At 37.4% G+C, this 15,418-nt stretch overlaps 1 protein-coding gene across 1 annotated transcript in view; it reads right to left on the minus strand.

Moving 5' to 3' along the window:
- Window positions 1-15,418, minus strand: part of LOC120626545 (pre-mRNA-processing factor 17) — a 71,787-nt gene that overhangs the window by 1,400 nt on the left and 54,969 nt on the right. The gene's annotated exons all lie outside the window — the stretch shown is intronic.

Consider the following 15,418-nt stretch of genomic DNA (forward strand, 5'->3'; position numbering starts at 1 on the left):
CTGATTCCCCAAATCGAATCTCTGGCTGAAGCAGATAAGGAATTTCATCATCATCATCACATCCATTGCTGTTCATAGGTATTTTGTAGTGAGTTCCAAAATCCACGGTCCTGGGACTTGCGTCTGACAACATCGTGGGGGGGAATTTATAATTTCTAAATTGGTACAGTGTTAGATTGTTGGGAGGTTTTAGTCTTGCCAAAGCCGTACCACTAAATAAGCATTCGGGTAAGGTTAAGGCAATATTGAGGATCATATTAAGCCGGTTGTAACCGTAACTTTGGCTTTCCTTTCCAAACTTATGGATTACGGATTAGGACTGTTTAGCACTATACCAAATGTTCAAAACACATTTGAAGTTGATGAATTTAACTTTAGGTATGCAGGGGGTCTAGCCAAAACCGGAAAACACTTAGCTTCGACATCACCACATGATAACCGGGACCGAAAGGTAAACTGGGGAGTCTGAGATTTACGTCAAAAAAAATTAAAAACTTAAATTATTGACTGCCAACACACAGTCAATATTATTGACCGAATTCTTAGCAATACTCCAACTTGTCAATAAAGGCAATATGATTGTCAATAATAGTGCGGTTAAAACATGGGTAATTTACCCATAGAGGACTATAGAAACATAAAAAATAAATAAAAAATATGATATATACGAGGCTTTTCATATCAATTTGTTAATCATAATGGATGGATGTTAAGTGATATTTGAAACGACACCAATATGAAACCGGTCTGTTAAAAACAATGTGAAATGGTGTCCGCAAAAAGTAGCTATGCAAATCAATTTGAAAATGATATGCTTCAAATGTATCTAATCCAAAAATTTCCATTTACTTCGAACGAAAATAAGTAGAAAATTTAAATAACCGACTACGCAAACAAACATTCGTTACACCTCCCGGGTGGCTGATAATCTAAGTATTTATTAACTTTAAGTTTCAAACAATAATAACTATTATTGTATAATAAATTATGTACAAACTAAAATAAGGTACTACTAACAATATGATTTACAAAAATATAAGCCGTCTGACTGTTCAATAAAATAAAATAAATAAACTACGATATATAGGCACACATCGCCATCTAGCCCCAAACAAAGCGTAGCTTGTGTAACGGTTACTAAGATGACTGATGACATTTTTTATGAATAAATAAATACTAATAATGCACCGATAAACACGCACACTTGGAAAAAACATTCATGTTCATCACACAAACATTTCCCGGTTGTGGGAGTCGAACCCACAGCCTTTGGCTCAATTAGCAGGATCGCTTCCCAATCAATCAATCAAATCTTTATTCATTTTAGGCTAAAGTAACAGCACCTATGAACGTCATACATTGTTTATTTTATAAATATAATAATAACACTTATATAAATGTAAAAAAAAAAAAAATACAATAATTAATAATTAAAATAAAGTAAAGTTTATGTTAAATATATAATATATGTTAAATAAAATTACTACCACTACGCCATTCGCCCGTCAAAAATTATGGGCATGGTACCCAAAACGCTGGTGATATGGCCACTTTGGGGTAAGATATTAATAAAATGAACCAGATTCTCAAACGCAAGCGCCGAAAACTTAATTAGCATAATAATCTATCAAGGCTGTAAATCATCGAGCCAAAATCTACACGTCTGCTGAATTGCCGAGAAGCTGGCTACACTGTCCTCGATACAGCATCAGGTCAAGGTATGGTAATATATGCCCAGAGGCATTCTTTCGTTGGTACCGAGGTAGATAACCGAATTATATGAGAAATTAAATATCACTTGCTTGAATGGTAAAGAAAAACATCATGAGGAAACTTGCATGCCTCAGAGGCAAGAGGAACTTGCATACCGCATACCAGCGTGGTGGACACCACGCTGGTATGCGGCCTTAACCCCTTCTCATTGTGAGAGGAGTCCCGTGGGCCGGTAATGGGTCGATATGATGAATGACCTTTTTAGCTCTGAATGTGTACTCTCTTCACCTCGGACCACGTCCAGGCAGAATCCGGTTGGGAAAATTAGAATATTTAAAAACGAAAAAAAGCCCGACCAACTGCGAGTCGGACGCGCGCGGAGAGTTCCGTAAAATAAATATGGTTAAATTTTAGAACACTTATTTTCCTGTAAAGTCAATTAAAATCCCTTTTTTAATAAAATTTTATAGATTAGGTGGGTAAGGCTCGATTCTCACGTATTTGCTTTAATATTCAACGATACGTCGCAAGATAAATAGTTTATTTTACACTCTTGAATTGTGAGGTTAAACCCTCCCAAAACCAATATTGGTTTATTTATTTTCAAAACTTCGGAAGCGGCAGCTACTGGCAGTCGGCTCTGGGATGTAATCTGTCTAATAAAATACATTTTCATCCCATAATAAGCCTCTTTGGGAGTGAAACTTGTATATATACTGAAAGAAGTAATTTTAATTGACGACTTAAATACCAATTTTCATCGATATTAACTTCTTAGAAAATTGCATCCCCAATTTAACCCCCTTAGTTAGAATTACTGTTTGATTGCTTGTTACTGTAGATATAAAAAAAAAAAGTTATATAGCTTATTAGGTGTTGCCGCGTTCTTTGTAAGCATTTATAACAAATCCCTCGAGAACAGTTTGCTTCACTTTCGCATTTACAATAGTAAATAGACTTGCGTAAGAATTGGGCTATGAAACGCAAGGTATAATTTTTAAATCCGACTACTTATTACAGAGATTATCGCAAACAAATAAACAAAAACAATCTCTTCAGCATCTATTATTAATACACAGATAAGCATGTTTACCTACTGAAGTCAATTCGATTGATAAATCAATCTACGTTCTAATATTCACGCTGATTTAACATAATGCCCATTGAGAATAATTTTATCAATATCAACATGACACTCAGGTAATTAAGCGGCGATAGCTCAGTGGTTTGAACTTCGGTTTCACTTTCGTGGGGCCGAATTCGAATCCCAACACGCACCTCTATCTTTTCTAAAATAAGTGCGTTTCAACAAATCGAAATATAACTTTATTTAATTGTGAAGGAAAACATCGTGAGAAAACCTGCATGCCTGAGAGTTCATAATGTTCTCAAAGGCGTGTTGAGTCCACCAAACCGCGCTTGGCCAGCGTGGTGGACTACGGCCTAAACCCTTCTTATTGTGGGAGGAGACCCGTTCTCTGTAGTGGGCCGGTAATCGGTTGATATGAAGACTAATATAAATGGATAATTTTAGTCAATCACACCAATACGGCTGAACGGAATTGGATGGAACTGAGCAAAGCCATATTACAGAAAAAATGTACGGTTCTCGCACTGAATTAAGAATATCCAGAACCCTCATTCAGCCATTATTATATGCAGTGCATTGTGTTACAGTAATTTTATAAAGGGAAAATAATTAAACATTTAATTACTATAAATTCATATATTCCAGATATTTTATTAAATTTATTAGGGTTTTTACAAATACGCAAATAATTATTTATTAGTTCATAGTTCAGTTTTCAAGAAACAATTAAAATAATATTTGATTAATAACCAATGTGCATGACATGGAATTGGTGGGTATTTTGATATAAATACGACTGCATTAATGATACACTCCAGTCCTACATGGACTCGAACGATGCAAAGATACCTCCCGGTGTCTCAGTCGTTATCAATTGTGTCCAAAAACAGTGAAAACGCCCGCGGAATGTACCTTCTACCTAGCTCACAAACTTTTCCCATTTTCCCCATTGTATGTTAAATGAATGTCAACTGCTATATGGAATGAAGTGACTAATGACCTGTTCGAGAAACACTACTAAAGTGGAGTGGTTTTTTGAGTACATGGTTTCTGTATGTTCGTAATTCTTTGGGTTCCCGTAGGAAAGGTTTGTTCTGTTTTTCACAGGGCAAGAGTTCGTAGTTTTCAGCATACGAATAAAATATCCACGAGAAGTCGCCCCCAACAACTAGTTTACGCATATATCTGTCGTTATATTGCAACGTAGCAGCGTTTGTATGTGTGAACGCGCTGATCTCATGATCTAAAAGTCCGGCTCAATTTGTAACGTCATAATTTACAGTTTATGGCTGGTGTACTTAACACAGTGTATTTCGTGTATTACTATAATTTTAATATTTCAACCCGCATTGGAGCAGCGTGGTGGGTTTATGCTCCAATTCCAACACTACTCCTTCTACTATACCTGCCATCCCTCTAAATGGTTAGCCCGCTACCTTCTTAAACAGCATTATCATTAAAGGAAATTGCATAAATTTTTTCGATAAGCTATCATATCAGTTGACATTTTGGATATGTCTCTTAAAAAGTTTGTATTAAATGTAAGATAAATAATATAGAAAGGTTTTATTAATGATTACGCAAATTTTAAAAATGCTTGGATGTGAATTATTGCTCTAACCAGGTGGCTCTTCTTATAATTTTAAATGACAATGTGAGACGGTGATAACAAAAAAGAACACCCGGCTTAGTTTGTTGTGGGCTTCTTCTTAGAGCAGGGAGCGTTTGGAACCCTCGTAGCTTTAGTTTTAAGTTTACGTATATGGTTATCGCCATCATCTAACTACCGTGTACACAGTTTTCATGTTATATAGGTACGCATCATAAGTGCCTACTTGAATGATGATATTTATGACTTTTGACATAACTAACCATCAGGTGAGATTGAAGAGCTAACTTGTACATAGTTAGAAGAGTTAGCCCTATTGATTGCCAACCTTCGTAAGGAGACGGCACCCTAAAAAGAAGAAGAAGCGAGTAATATAGGGGGATGACAGTTGGACTAATCACAGACGCACAGGTTTAAAACAAGTTATGTGATAGGTCGCTTCGCGCCCAGGACGTTCTTGACTTCGCTTTAATGAAATGAACTACATTCTAACTTATTTCTATGCTACTTAAACAATATTACGCAATAACGAGTTGCTATCTTACTTAATTAATACGTACTAACTCCTGCAAGCGAAATGGCTTTCTAGTTAATGAGGTAACGTTAATTATGATAGTTGAATCACGAAGTACTTAGGTACTTCCTTAATGATGATTCGTCTGCGGGTCAGTAGACGTGCTGAGGATTAACTATATTTAATAAATTATGATATTATGTACCTACGTATTATTTCTATGTGATAAAGGGGCGTCCATAAATTACGTGAGGTGTTTTCTTTTAATTTTCTGTCCCTCCCTCCCCCCTGGTTAGATGTCGTGAGATTTTATTCAACCCCCTCCCCCATCCCCCAATCTCACGTGAGATTTTTCACAATGTGGGTTTCTTACGTGAAAGCGTTGGATTGTTATTGTTAAAAGACCATTGGACCAAAGTAGTATCCCACCCCAAACATCTCACGTATTCCATGAACGAGGCGGCCGATGCCGCAGCCAAAAACGCGGCCGGTCTCCACAAGGCCCCGGCTTACTGTCACTACCCGATATCTTTTGTGAGACATAACATAAGAAAGGAAAATCAAAACACTTGGCAGAGCCGATATGAGAGCGAGGCGCAGGGGCAGCCCACTAAGCGACAGCTGCCCACTATCATGGACATTCGCGAGTTCTTCAAGCTTACGGATATCTCGTTCACGCTCACGCAGGCTCTCACTGGACACGCATACAACAAACACTACCCACACCGCTTCCACATAACCACTGACGATAAGTGCCCTTGTGACCACTCCACCAGCCAAACCCTTGACCATCTATTTCGGGAATGTCCCCGCTTCGGAAGACTCCGCCTGGACCATGAGTCCCTTTGCGGGCACCTTGGGGTGTCCCCCTATGAGCTGCGCTCTCTGATGCGAAAAAGATCTGCCTTGCAATCTTACACCGACATGGTCAACTCCATCCTGAGTGACCTCAAGCGATTCAACACTACTTAGTAGATAGATAAATTTTTGTAATTTTTTTTATAAGCGTGTAAATTTTATAGTTTTAGTTTATCTATCTGTATAGGAAGCACAGCCTGTCCGATGTATCAAATCGCAGAAGCAGGGCTGTACTTTTTTTTTTCAAAAATTTAATGTAAGAAATCTAAATTAATAAAAAAAAAAATTGGCAGAGCCATCCCACGGGTACGGAATTAAAGGTGCGGAACTCTTAAAACGAATATACCCGTCTTGGAACACAACAACTATTTGCCCAGCCTTGTATTGTTTAGTTAGGTGCAACACAAGGTTTTTGTGTTAATAACCACGTTTCACGAAACTATTGAACGTACAATTCTTAAGTTAGTTAAATCTTTAACTGCTAGTGTAAATGCATCTGCATTTGTGTAATATTTTGTACCTGATATAATATATATATAGTTTTGTATGTGCTCATTTTAGCTCGCGTTTAGCAGTTTTGTTGCCGAATGCAGGACACGACTTATACACATTTCCTGATTTCGGATGCAAATTCTCGTACTTATAAAAGAATACATCATGTTGGTATTTATTGTTATAATCTTTGAAGAAATCTATTTCTACAGTAATTACGATTAACTTTTTTATACATATCCCTTGATTTCGCGTCCTTTGTGTTTGTGTGTTTATTTTGAGATACGAGATGTTTTATTTTATCTTGAACGGCCTTCAAATTGTATAGTTTACTTTCAGTAATTATGTGTTTTGTTTTGTTCTTCAGCCCTACCAGGAAGTCCGCGTTGTGTATAATTTTTAGAGTTCCGTGGTCATAATGTATAACGGAACCCCCTTGTTACTAGAATGCCTAAAGGGGGTTTGCTGAAAACAAGTGCTGCGCTTTTTAGTATGCATATATACTGAGCCAGCTGCTTTGTCACTCATATATACTTTAACAAATTTATGAGACAAATTTAACATTGTACATTTACATACACAAATGTGTGATAATAAAGGCGATTTTTCTTTCTTTCTTTTCTAAATATCATCAGGGTTCATCTATGTAGGTATGCGAGTCTGTTTATCCATAACTTCGAAATGTCAACATGAACAGATTTCGATGAATTCGGTATAGTTATTATCCTTTTATGATCCTAAATGATACTGACTGGGAAACTGCTGATATTGTTTTCTTCGAAAAAATCAATAAGGTGACTTTTTGATGCCATTTTCAATGTCTCGTATCGACAGTCTTTTTTAACACGCTTTTTTTTTAAATTACGTACTTGCTTTATTATTATTATTAAACTCTTTATTTGTATACCACAACATTAACATATTTAAAATATAACAAAAACAGAAACATATCGAAAGAAGTAGTAATACAAAAGGCGGCCTTATCGCTTAATAGCGATCTCTGCCAGGCAACCTTAGAATTAGAAAAAAAAAAAGAAGAGGAGAGGAGGAATAACGTAAATCTACTTGTGTCATTAACCAAACCAGGTCCACCATGGCACACGGGTTTACTCTCAGAATAAGAAGGGTTTAGGCCTAACGCCACCACGCTGGCAAAGTGCGGAATGGCAGACTTCACACTCCCTTGAGAACATTATGGAGAACTCTCAGGCACGCTGGTTTCCTCGCGTTATTTCGCTTAACCGTTATAGAAGGTAATCCATTGTTTTAATCGAACTATTCTATTACTTATTCTACTTTTTACCTTATAAGGCGATAAACGATATTTTACTTTCATACCTGGTCGTCATCATTATCATCGTCATCATATCGCCGGCCCACTACAGGGCACGGGTCTCCGGAAATGACAAGTCTTAGCCTTAGTCCACCCCGCTGACCCAGCGCGGATTGGTGGACTCCATACACCTTTAAGACCATTATGGAGAACTCTCAGGCACGATGTTTTCTTTCACCGTTGAAGCAAGTGTTATTTTAATTTCTTAAAACACACATAAGTTAAAAAAGTTAATAGGTCATAAGATGCGTGCTGGGATTAACTCTGCCCCTCGAAAGTGAAGTCGAAATCTTAACCGCTGTGCTATCACAACTTCATATTTTGTATTAGATTTTGATTATCAAACTAACTTAATTTCTTCTTAAATATGAAATAAATGAATACAATATTCAAATCCAATTAAAAAAAAAAACATTCAAAATAATTCAAAATCAAACAAAAGTATAATACAAGAACTAAAAGATCATAATCGCACAGTTGATTGGTTTTATTGCAAACTAGTTTATATAAAGATTTTCGAAAAGCCTCGAGGTACATTTTACAAAATGACATTTATCATTTAAACAAGCTTTGCCTGCGAATTCGTCTGCTTTTTATCTAAACTAAAAAGAAAAAAGATTTGATTTACTGGGATAAAAAGTTCACATTGTCACTCCCTAGATTCTTAGCTTTATCTATGAGATATCTATTAGATGAAGTTAAAAATCTAGGGAGTGACAATGTGAACTTTTTATCCTAGTAAATCAAATCCCTATCTTATTAGTATGAAAAAATCACGTTGATTCGTCAAAAGCAATTTAAACAGTAAGATAAAGGTATAGTAAGTAGAATAGGTAAGTAGTATGAATTTCGAGATAACCTATGCCAAACCCGAGTGGTCCCAGATACAGTTATAATAAACAGAATTAAGAAAATACAGAAACCGTGTACACGACTTATATTGAAGCATCAAGAACCACTCCACTTTAGTAGTGTTTCTCGAACATGCGTTTATTTACCTCATTCATTTATCAGTTGGCAGTTGATATTTTACCTCTAATGTTCTAAAAGTTAACCAAAAAATGGGGATAGGAAAATTTTATTAGCTAGCAACATTCTGCGGGTGTGAAGTGAGACGTGCTCGTGGCGTTTCCACTTTTTTGGACACAATGCACTGCATACAATAATGACTGAATGAGGATTCTGTAAGTCCTTAAATCTGTGTTATAATAATTAAAGATTTTAAACTAAGAGTTTCGTGGTTTATCAACATTTCTTAAATATAGTTCAACGGGTACATACCACGATAATATTTTTGCATTTTTCGATATTTCGACCCAGTTGCATTGATCGTGTTCACGACGCGACTCAAAATTATGCGCGTTTTTAACTACCGCCGCAAAAACGACTGGGTGTTATAAGTTTGACATGCCAATACGTGTATGTATGCGTGTGTGTGCTTGTGCCGTTGGTAGAGGCTTTAAAATCGTTCTAATCGTTTCCAAGCTGCGTTGCCTTAGACGGACAGTCAAATACACACGTTAAACTAATAACACCATTTTAGCATCGCGGGTCAAAAGGAGCATTGCCTTACAGTCAATGTGGTCGCACTCCCACGACTAAAAGTGGTAAGGTCAGCTATTTGCGACTGTAGAAGCAATTCTCTTAATGAGAAGCTCGTAGCAGAGAAGCCAGAGCCGAACAAGGCAGATATAATTAGATTAAAAAAAAATAGTTCAGAAATACCACCACCGGTGAAGGATCTCAAGATGAATTGTAATTAAAGTCACATGTAATACTAGCTTTTGGCTTCGGCTTCGCCCGTGTTTAATAATTCCACTCGAGTATGATGGTATAGCTCTACAGGAGTACTACCTACGAGACGGCCGATTGGCGCAGTGGGCAGCGACCCTGCTTTCTGAGTCCGAGGCTGTGGGTTCAATTGCCACAACTGGAAAATGTTTGTGTAATGGACATACAAATTTTTCAGTGTCTGGGTGTTTATCTGTATATTACAAGTATTTATGTATAAAAATATTCATCAGTCACCTTAGTACCCATAACACAAGCTACGCTTACTTTGGGGCTACATGGCGTTGTGTGTATTGTCGTAGTTTATTTATTTATTTTCAGGCTTTAGTCGTAAATTACAAAGAAAAATGATACAAAATAAATAGTCCTATGTTAATGATAGTTTATTACGGTTTTTTTTTAAATTCCGCGTAACCATTTGTTTTCTTGGGATAAAAGGTACCTATACTCTCCGTCTTTTCAGCTAACTCTATGTCTACTAAGTGTATGTAAGAGGGCATTGGCTGTTTAGTTAGGGCGTAAAGGAATGACAAACAAAGTAACAAACTTTCTCATTTATAATATTAGTATGGATTTTAACGGATTTACCGTCTTTTTAGCCGCAAAATATTATTATGAGGAATGAGTGTTCGTCTTTGGAGTTACGAATTTCAGCTTTACCACTTCAGTGCGGCCAGCATGAGCAGGAGACAATTATCTTCCCGGGGAAAGGATAAAAAATTGTCTTCTCCCACAGCATTTTCAACTCTAAAAGCACTGGCACACAAGTGGAAATAATGTCCAAATATGTCCAATATGTGTAATAATAAACGGGGGCAAACTTCTCCTGTTCCATGTTCCCGTGCTTTAGGAGGTGAAGACGTTAATTATATCCCCTGTCAGGGGATATAATCGGGGGATATAATTTTTGTCTCCTGCCTGTGCTAGCCCTGCTGAATGAATGACTAGCATGGGAACATGGAATAGGAGAAGTTTATCCCCGTTTATTATTTTTTACACAAATTATTTGAATTATTTCCACTTGTTTTGCCGCTTTTGCTCTGAGAGTTGAAAAGCTGTGGGAGAAGATAAATTTGTATCCTTTCCCCGGGGAGATCATTGTCTCCTGCCCATACTAGCAGTGCTGATGGCGCTGATAATTATGTCTATACATTTAATCGGTTTATCTCATAGATATGAGAAGACAAAATGGCAGACATAATTATCTCGTAGCGCGCATCTTAGCTCTACTGGTCACTTCTGTTTATGTATATTTCCCGGGCAGAGCTGGTTTTTCTTAACACAGATAAAATCTAGCTAGGATAGTCAGTTAGACAACTCATATTTCATAATATGTACAAATTCGATGAAAGAAATAGACGATATTATTATTATCATGCCCTGGCGGCATCCCCTGACCACCTATTTTTAAAACATATTTTTATAAATTATTGATTTTTATTAATTTATTTATTTTTAAATCTGAGTGTCTTTTATATTCATTTTATTTTAATCTCTAAATTTTGTACAATAATGTATTTCAGCTCGGGGATTGGTCCCCGAGAAAAAAGGATTTTATTATATTTTATTTATTGTTATAATATTTTTAATACAAGACAGGCGCTAAGAACTCTGGTACTCCAGATCATTATACAATTTGAATATATTTTTCTTGTCAGAGATGAAAGCGGCCTTTGGAACCAATATCAGCAGTTACCCAGTTTTAGCCACATTATTCGTAGCCCGTAGCGTGTAGAAACATATCAATTGTATATCGGTGTCCTATCAGTTCCTGTGATTAGCGTGATCAATTATATTTATACATACAAACAAACTCACAAACAAACTCTCTAGATTCATGATATTTGTATAGTTAAGTAGACAAGCTACAAAAAAAAAGTTATTTTTGCAATACACTTCAAAGATGTCCGTTCGAATAGTTACCATCTTAAGCATAAGACACACCGAGGCCGAGGGTTAAACATGTGCGACATTATTCGAACCTACCAGGTTTTCAAAAATCCCCACCCCGAACCGCTTTTGCCACCGCTTCTGTGTGTCTACGACTTTAAATTGCAAAATAAAAACTAAAGAAAAATTACTGGCCAGTTTTATATGCATGATGTTTTTCAAAAACTCGCAGAAAAAAAGGACAAGTTCTCGTATCTCAAAATAAACAGAACAAGTACTCAAAGGGTAAATAACTTCAGGAATGTCTCGAGATTCCTTTTTTAACTTCGGCTTGTTAATATTTTCTAGTATATATATATACATTATTGTGATAAGTGGTGTTAGCTCAGTGGGTAGGACTTCGAATTCACTTTTGAGGGGGCGCGTTTGAATCCCAGCACGCACCTCAACTTTTATAAGTTATGTTATGTGCGTTTTTGGCAATTAAAATATCACTTGCTTCAACGGTGAAAGAAAACATCGCGAGGAAACCTGCATGCTTGAAAGTTTTCGATTATGTTCTCAAAGGTGTATGAAGTCCACCCGTCCGCACTGGGCCAGCGTGGCGGACTACGGCCTTAACCCCTTCTCATTGTGGAAGGAGACCCGTGTCCTGTAGTGGGCCGGTAATGGGTTGATATGATGATGATGACACATTATTACTAGCAGTTTGCCGCGGCATCGCGTGGAATTATTGAGTACCCAGGAGGTTGAAATTGAGGGTCATACACACATGTTACATCCGAGAGCTATAGATTCGTTAAGAGACTGATTGGAGTAAACAGCTGGACTCAAAAGGTTACAAGTGAGGAAGTCCTGCAACGAGTTTGGTTTGGAAACCATCGAACAAGTTGCTTATCTGGGGTTTATTTGCTTAGATATGACAAATGCGGGCTCCTGCGACTGATACTGATGGGAGAAGTGGCTGGGATAAAGCGCACCGGTCTCAAGAGGAAGTCTTTACCTAATGTGTGAGACGGACTTATGTAGTTGGAACCAAGCCAACAAGCCCACAAACTCTTGGACTGTTCCAAGAGTTTGTTGGCTTGGTTCCGGCACGCCTCTGTCAAATTGTGGCTGCTCTGCTTCTGCGGAAATCCGCTGACGGGGTCGCGGATGTGTGCGAAAGTGTTCCCGTGGCTCCGTCCTCAAGCGGCGAGTTTTTTTTTTATTCCACTACAAGTTAACCCTCGACTGCAATCTCATCTGGTGGTAAGTTATGATGCAGCCTAATATGGTAGCGGGCTAACCCGTTAGGGAGTATTGTAGTCATAGCCCTAATAGGTTTATACGCGACATCGCATCGGAACACTAAATCGCTTAGCGACACGTCTTTGTCGGTACGGTAACTAGCCACGGCAGAAGCCTCCCACTAGAACAGACAGAGAAAATTCAGAATCAATAAATTCCCAAATTGCCTCTGTCGGGAATGGAACCCGGGAACTCCTACTTAAATTTACAGCGCTCAACGTTGCGCCAGGGAGGTCGTCGTTGAGTAGGAACGTGGGGTTGTAGTCAGCAAGAGTTTGACATGACCTCTGCGCCATCTCGTGGCGCGGGGGAGGGAGTCTATGAGGTTTTCCCAATAGAAAAAAAAGGTGGACTAGGAATGCGACGCCGCCTAGCTGTTTAGCCTTTCGAGAGACAAGGCAAAATATAACAATCTGAAGGCCAACCTTCACTAGTTTGAGACAGAAGAAAGAGCGTGACGTAACCGGATTTGATTTCAAATCTTTGCAAACTAAAACGCGACCTAAAATGTATGCTATGTACGCACTCCGTTCTCATTTCCATTTCCACTTCTTATCGCAATTTTTGCGATAAGAAGTGGAAATGGATATATATTTTCTACTAAAACCGTAATATATCCGGGTTATTTACCGTTTATTTCGTCTTTCAATGAAACTAACGTAAATAATTGGATTCCACTTAAAAAGCCTAAGATATATATATCTCGAGATAATTGGTTTTCGCGGTAGACGTATAATAGCTAGATGATTGCGTTATTGTCCGCGTACTATTTCTTAGACCTGCAGCAGTGATAGCCTGGTGGTTAGAACTTCGGCTTCACTTTCGGGGGACGAGTTCGAATCCCAGCACGCTGGGTCTTATGGTCGTTTTAAGTACTTAATTAAAATATCACTTGCTTCAACGGTGTAAGAAAACATCGTGCGGAAACTTGTATGATGTTCTCCATAATGATGTTCTCAAAAGGGTGTGATTTCTACCAATCCACACTGGGCCAGCGTGGTGGTCTACAGCCAAAGCCCTTCTCATTGTGGGAGGAGACACGTGCCCTGTAGTTTGCCGGTAATGGGTCTATTTCTTTAAAGTGAATTTATTCTATACAAACGTTCATGATAGGAAAGATATATTTGTTAGTACATATTTATTTAAACTCTTTAGTTGTACACCACTCAGCAAAACGAGCCAAGAAAAAGAACTAACACATGAAGAATGAAGCAGGATACAAAAGGCGGCCTTATCGCTAAGTAGCGATCTCTACCAGGCAACCTTAGGGTTAGGAAAACTAAAAATAAAAACGAATAAGTGGGGTACACCATTTAGTACATAAATACAAATATATACAATAATACTATTGATAAATATAAAAAATAAATATACTAATACATATTTTAACATACCATAAATACTTAAATATGAGTTTGAGTAGATAAATAAATAATACATATTATTACTATCCACAACTCTAACATGTTATCACTATCCCAACCTCTTTCTTTCATTGAAAGGTTTTTTGACCTTACAATGAATAATTGTTATAGACAAAAACTTAACAATTATTCATTGTAAAGTCAACATCTCCTGAGAATTCTCCGGTTTCGGAGCGAAACATGCGTGGGTACATTGCCGAAGATCTGTTTGGTGTGGAGTATAAGGATTCTCCTGCTTTTCGCGGAGTATAGCAAATTAAGCTTAATTTTCATAATATATCACGGGATTCCCGCAAAGTAGCGCTTGCTTCCATCCAATATAGAAGCCAGAAATAAAAAGGCTGTAAAAATTCTCCAGACGAGCTCCGTCACAAGAAGATCTACTACTACTATAAATGTTTGGATTATGATATAGAAACAAAAAAAAGGTTATTATGCGAGCGCACACGACGACTTGGCAATAGTCGTTATTATGTAGAACGCGGCTCAAGGGAATTGGCAAAGGTCAGCGTAAACACGATCTCAAAACATGAGACTTTTTCAAACTAACGTGCTTTCAAAGTCCAAAAACACAGAGACTGATGATTTTCTATGGCAATGAAATGATAGGTGCGAATTTCGTTTTTAGCTGGCTTTATAAAATGAGAAGGTCACGCATCATCATCATCTCAACCCGTTACCGGCCCGCTATAGGGCAGGGGTTTCCTCTTGGAATGAGAAGGGGTTAGGCCGAAGTCCCTTACGCTGGGCACCATGCCGATGATGATGTTGATGATCGGACATAGAATACATATTAACTAGCTAGCCTGATGGCGCAGTGAGCAGTGACCCTGCTTTCCGCGTCTAAGGCCGTGGGTTCTATTCCCACAACTGGAAAAATGTTCGTGTGATGAACGTAAATGTTTTTCAGTGTCTGGGTGTTTATCTGTATATAATAAGAATTTATGTGTATTATATTCAAAAAAGTATTCATCAGCTATCCTAGTACCCATAACACAAGCTACGCTTACTTTGGGGCTAGATGGCGATGTGTGTATTGCCGTAGTATATTTATTTATTATTTATTTATTAACACAATTATTGCAAAGACCAGGAAACAATTCAATCTTTAATAGTATTAGTAGTTTTTGTATTTTCATAAATACATAATTATAAATAAACCTTTGATTATTACGTAGATTCGTCCATTACATTTAAAGATGCGAACAATAACCGAATCCAGATTCGGGTGAACGTTCCTTCTTAATGTTCGAAAATACCTCGTGAGGTTCATAGATAATAAATAAATATACTACGACAATACGCACATTCATCCATCTAGCTCCATTTTTTTGTTATGGGAACTAAGATGACTGATGAATATATTTATGAATAATATACATAAACGTAAATACTTACAATATACATAAAAACA

The sequence above is a fragment of the Pararge aegeria genome, chromosome 9, assembly GCF_905163445.1.
Source record: "Pararge aegeria chromosome 9, ilParAegt1.1, whole genome shotgun sequence".
NCBI lineage: Eukaryota > Metazoa > Arthropoda > Insecta > Lepidoptera > Nymphalidae > Pararge > Pararge aegeria.